The sequence below is a fragment of the Apium graveolens genome, chromosome 7 (assembly GCF_009905375.1).
Source record: "Apium graveolens cultivar Ventura chromosome 7, ASM990537v1, whole genome shotgun sequence".
Classification (NCBI taxonomy): Eukaryota; Viridiplantae; Streptophyta; class Magnoliopsida; order Apiales; family Apiaceae; genus Apium; species Apium graveolens.
The window spans coordinates 176,614,856-176,621,136 of NC_133653.1; the positions used below are offsets into that span (position 1 = coordinate 176,614,856).

A 6,281-nucleotide genomic window follows, 5' to 3' on the forward strand; every position below is an offset into this window, starting at 1 on the left:
TCTATTCAGCTTCTATCTCTTTTATAGATGTCTAGTAGTAGGGGTTAAGTCCCGCAACAAGCGCAACCCTCGTGTTTAGTTGCCATCATTAAGTTTGGAACCCTGAACAGACTGCCGGTGATAAGCCGGAGGAAGGAGTGATCGGTCTAATCCTTGGAATAATTAGTTCTCTTTGAAATAATTAGGATTTTCTCTTTGAACTCGTCCCGGAATGGGCATTATGGCAAAGAACAAGAAGAAGACAAAAGGAGAAATTTGTCCAATAGTCACAAATGGTGCCTCCACAGGTTGACATCCGATCCACTGGGCTTTGTCGATTTACTGCGTGATGATTTCATTGAAAAAGAGGAAAATGAACGGTTTTTAACCAAGTAAAGAACCCCACAACAAATAGATGGGGGCAGGAGATCTTTCTCATTCAGCGCAGTGCAGCTTATATAGAAGGGGCTTCCGCGATTTTTATCCACGTTTTTTCCTTTATTTTGTTATCTTCTTGTCCTGTTTGTATTTTTTTTTGTTCTTCTATAGAATCTTTAAATTCTGTTCCTTTACTCATCCAATTTTTAAAAATAAATTTCATTTGTTCAGGGATATTAAAAGAAAAAAAGGGGGATTTTTTTATTCCGTACAACAAAAGTTGGTGTTTACTATTTTCGTGTTATCTGATTAGTGTCATCACCATTGCATGCTAAGGATAAGAACAAAAAGGCTATTGAATGAAGTATTTAATGAAGTTGGAATCCCATGTTTGTCTTATATAGTCTAAACCTTTATTCTCTTACTTAATTGCATGTTAGTTAATATCTTAGATATAAACAATCTCAACTTGTTATCATCTTATCATTGAATAATAACCATACCATTATTGCATAAGTGCATAAATTGAATTTATTTTAAAAGAGTCTATGTGGAAATGAACTAGAAATAATTATATATTACTTGTACGCGTATACTCGCGTGTTTTCGTCCTAACAAGTTTTTAGCGCCACTGTCGGGGACTCGGTGTTAATTTTTAGTTTATGTGCTTGACATCAGTGGTCGTTAAAGTTCACTGACTCGGATATTTTACTTACTTGTTTGCTTGTAGCTTTTTCAGGTACTTTAGAGAGCGTGTATGTAAACACATTTTCGATCTCGCAAGAGAATACTGAATAAAGCAGAGGAAGAAGTTTTAGTAGAGGAAGAAGTTCTTGTAGAAGAGGAGAAAGTTGAAGAAGAAGCTTTTGTTACAATGGGTGAACCAGAAGCAAATACAAAGGCTTTGATGGACTACTCTCAGTCGAAAATCAATGATATTCATTCTAACATTATCAGACCAGCCATCACGGCTAAAACTTTTGAAATCAAGGCTAGCACGATTCAGATGGTGCAGAACTCGGTTCAGTTTGGGGGTTCTCCGACGGAAGATCCCAACATGCATATTAGAGATTTCATCGAGATCTGCGTCACTTTCAAATTCAACAATGTCTCTGAGGATGCTATTAAGTTGAGGATTTTCCCATCCTCTCTGAGGGATAAGGCTAACTGCTGGTTGCATTCTCTACCACCAGGCTCTATCACCAAGTGGGAAGATCTTGCTCAGAAGTTTCTCATTAAATTCTTTCCTATGGCGAAGACAACTGCAATCAAGAATGCTCTTCCTCAATTTACGTAGCAATCGGGAGAATCTTTGTGTGAAGATTGGGATCGTTATAAGGAGATGCTTAGGAAGTGTTCTCATCATGGGATGCCTGACTGGATGATCATTAACTGCTTTTATAATGGTTTGGGTGCGACTTCTAGACCCATGCTTGATGCAGCATCAGGTGGAGCCTTATGGGCTAAGAGCTATGATGAAGCTTATAATTTAATTGAACTGATGGCTGCTAATGAATACCAGAACCCTTCTCAGAGACTAACTCAAGGCAAAGTAGCAGGAATTCTGGAGGTAGATGCAGCTACTGTTATAGCTGCTCAGCTTAAGGCTTTGACGATGAAGGTGGATTCTTTGGCTAATTATGGAGTTAATTAGATTACTAGTGTCTGTGAGCTTTTTGCTGGTGCCCATGAGATGAAGCAGTGTGCTATTTCTAGTGAATCAGCTCAATTCGTGAGCAACTTTCAGCAGTTGCAGCAACCAGTTCCAGCCACCTATTATCCCAACAACCGCAATCATCCTAACTTCAGCTGGAGCAACACTCAGAATATGGTGCATCAACCTTATCAGCAGTATGCAGTAAAGCAATACAACCTTCCTGGTTTTCAGCAACCACAATATGCACCAAGACAACAACTCCAACTACAACAATCTGATGAAAAATATGAATTAGAGGAGTTGAGGCTCATGTGCAAGAGCCAAACGGTTTCTATTAAGACCTTGGAAAATCAAATTGGGCAGATTGCCAATGCCTTGCTGAATCGACAACCTGGTACACTCCCTAGTGACACAAAACTACCAGACAAGAAGGAAGCAAAAGAGCAGGTTAAGGCAATTACATTGAGGTCTGGGAAGGTTGCAAGCCAAGAAAAAGCTCAAGTTCCAGAATCTGAAGATGTTGCTGAAGAAGTGCAGAAGGAAGCAAAAGTTGAACCAAGGAAGAAAACTATGGAACACACTCCTCCTGAGGGTAATACAGGGGAGAAACATGTCTATCCTCCACCTCATTTTCCTAAGAGGCTGCAGAAGCAAAAGTTGGATAAGCAGTTCATAAAATTTCTGGAGGTGTTCAAGAAACTTCATATCAACATACTTTTCGCTGAAGCTCTTGAACATATGCCTAGTTATGCGAAGTTTATGAAAGGTATTCTCTCTCGGAAGTTGAAGGTCGATCATTTAGAGACCGTAGCTCTCACGGAGGAATGCAGTACTGTGTTGTAACAGAAGTTACCTCCGAAGCTTAAAGATCCTGGAAGCTTCACTATTCCGTTTACCATCAGAAAAGTGTCATTCGACAAATGCTTATGTGACTTGGGGGATAGCATCAATTTGATGCCTTTGTCTATCTTCAAGAAGTTGGACTTACATGATCCAAAGCCTACTTATATGTCCTTGCAGTTGGTCGATCGTTCTATTACATATCCACGAGGCATTGTGGAGGATGTCTTGGTCAAAGTGGATAAACTCATCTTTCCTTCTGATTTCGTAATTCTTGATTTCGAGGAGGATAAAAAGATTCCCATAATCTTGGGAAGACCATTCTTGGCTACGGGCCGAACCTTGATTGATGTGCAGAAGGGTGAGCTCACTATGCGAGTACTGGATTATGATGTGACTTTTAATGTGTTCAATGCCATGAAATTCCCTACTAATAATGAGGAGTGATTAAAAGTGGAGTTGGTCGATTCTGTGGTTTCTGATGCCTTAGAGAAGGCCTTGTTGGGAAATTCAGATAGTGAAGATGATGAAGGTGATGAGCAGTTGCAATATTTGAATGTTTTTCCTTGGAAGTGAAGGCTGGATATGTCGTTTGAATCTCTTGGATCGGAAGAGCTGAAATATTCTACAAAGCGCCTCAAGCCATCTATTGAGGAAGCTCCTACACTCGAGGTTAAACCATTTCTTAAACACTTGAGGTATGCGTTTTTAGGTGATGCATCTCCTTTGCCTGTTATTATTGCATCTGACCTTTTAAGTAGTGATGAGGAAAAGCTCTTGAGAATTCTGAGAGAGTTTAAATCAGCAATTGGATGGACTATAACCGATATCAAGGGAATCAACCCTTCTTATTGCATGCATAAAATTCTGCTAGAGGAAGGAAGCAAGCCAACTGTTGAGCAGCAGAGGAGGCTAAATCCGATAATGAAAGAGGTCGTGAAGAAGGAAATTCTCAAGTGGCTAGATGCAGGGATCATCTATCCCATTTTTGATGGTTCTTGGGTGAGCCCAGTTCAGTGTGTGCCGAAAAAGGAGGTATCGCAGTGGTTGCTAATGAGAAGAATGAGCTCACTCCTACTCGAACAGTCACGTGATGGAGAGTTTGCATGGATTATAGGAAGATGAACAAGGCCACAAGGAAAGATCACTTCCTTCTTTCGTTTATTGATCAGATGCTTGATAGGTTGGATGGGCATGAATACTATTATCTTCTGGATGGTTATTCGGGCTATAATAAGATTTGTATCGCTCAAGAAGATCGGGAAAAGAGTACCTTCACTTGTCCATTTGGTACATTTTCCTACAGAAGAGTTTCTTTTGGGTTATGTGGTGCACCTGCCATATTTCAGAGATGTATGGGGGCCATTTTCTCTGACATGATTGGTCGAGATGTGGAGGTGTTCATGGACTATTTTTCTGTGTTCGGTGATTCTTTAGACGAGTGCTTGCAAAATAGTGGCGCCATTCTTAAAAGGTGTGTTGAGACCAATCTGGTTTTCAATTGAGAAAAATGTCACTTTATGGGGAAGCAGAGCATCATTCTTGGGCACAAGGTTTGTAACTCCCCCAAATTCGGGGTCAGGAATCTGGGTCGTTACGCCATCCTTTAATCATGTCTAACATGTATTTCTTCAATAATCCAACAGACCCCAGTCTCACGCACACACACACACGCAAGTTATAGCCTTAGAAATGATGTACATAATGTAATCTTCTTTTATTACCACTCAAATGTACTTTACAGGATCTTAAACAATTATTCGTAACCTCTACATGAAGTTACAGTAATTACTACTAACATCTTATACCTATCTGAATACTCTGGTCCACCTGAGACAAAGTTGTAAGGGATTCTCCCCACGATTTCAATTGATTAAGTCCCACACCGGTATACTGGTAACCTGTTGTGTTATGACATTTAAAAGAAAGCAAGAGTGAGCAATAATGCTCAGCCATAATAATCAACAGTATGAAAAGACTCTTAAAGAAATAATAGTAATCCGTACAAGGATACGTATTTATTCAAAGTAGTTTCTTGGTGATACACACCTCCTTTTAAAATGACTCTTTGATTGACTTATTAGTCTGCAAATACCTTAATGGTGAACCCAGTTCCTAGGCTTGGGTTACAGTATTGCATCTCAATTCCAATTGGAAGAATAGGACCTTCACCGGAGCCCCCGAGATACGATGATCAGTCGTATAACGATATCATTCTCTACATGTGGATGGACGACTTCCTAAAATCCTGGTTATCACCCAAGCCGTATCCGGGCTTTATATGCTTCCCCATTCTACCCGGGTATGTTTTGCATACTTCGTATGTCCTTCAGTACACATGGTACCTTCTCATACGAAAAATTAAAATGGCAGTCTCCCCAGCCCACGAAGTACTAGATCTCTACCCCTCATCTGTCCTTTTAAGAATCCTATCATATAGTTGGAACATCGAACTATATCGAAATTCCCCAAGCATTTTGCTTGTTGATAGGCACCGCTTATCTCATGTATGTATACATATGTACTTCCCTGAATTTTCGGAGGACGTACTAAGATAATGTGAGTTGACCGTTGTCAACAGATAAATAAATAAGGGGGAGGTTTCCTTTGAAACTATTTCTAAATATTTAAAATAAGTCGAGATATATTCATCAACGATATGAAAGTATTCAAATGATTTTCTGAAATCCAGGAGTGTTTTAGAATAGGTTCAATGTTTTTTAAATCATATTAAATTATTTAAATAAATAATGAATAATTAAATAATAATTATCAAATAATTAGACCTTGAATAATTATGTTTTAAAAGAATATTTGAAATAATATTACTCAACTAATTTACGTTTAAACAATTAGGGTAACCTTTAATAATATAATTAATTGAGTTTGAAATAAATAATCGTTGGAGAATATTTCTCCTATATTAAATGAATATTTGAAATAATATTCATTGTTCGAGAAACTAAATATAGTTGAGGGAATACGATTTTGAAAATCGTTTTAAATAAATTTGAGAGACTTTAATATATTGCGAGAGGACATTGAGTCCCTTGAAATAAAAAAAGTTTGGACTTTTGATCATCCAAAACATCACCGGGATGATTCCCGGGTTTTTACTATAATATACATACTGACCGACTCTCGGTCTACAATATATATGCCACGCTACTCTCTAGCGTTAACATTTCTCAAATATAACACCTCCAGAATACTTCCGGGTTTTTATAAACTTATACCGACAAACCCTCGGTCCTAATATATCATTTCGAATCCGGTACTTTTATTATACCAAAATCATCATATCTTATAATTCAATATATAATAATTTGTAAATCACCGTAAAATATTTATCATGTATATATTGTAGTATTTAAAAGCAATCATAACAACAGTTCTTAAAAGGTAGGGTTGAAAACTTGCCTGAAGT

At 38.1% G+C, this 6,281-nt stretch overlaps 1 non-coding gene across 1 annotated transcript; it reads right to left on the minus strand.

The window, feature by feature from the left end:
- Positions 1–1,621: 1,621 nt before the first annotated feature.
- On the minus strand, positions 1,622–1,728 carry LOC141675706 (small nucleolar RNA R71). The gene has a single exon (XR_012556346.1). It is a non-coding gene; the product is annotated as a small nucleolar RNA R71 (small nucleolar RNA).
- Between the last annotated feature and the right edge of the window lie 4,553 nt (positions 1,729–6,281).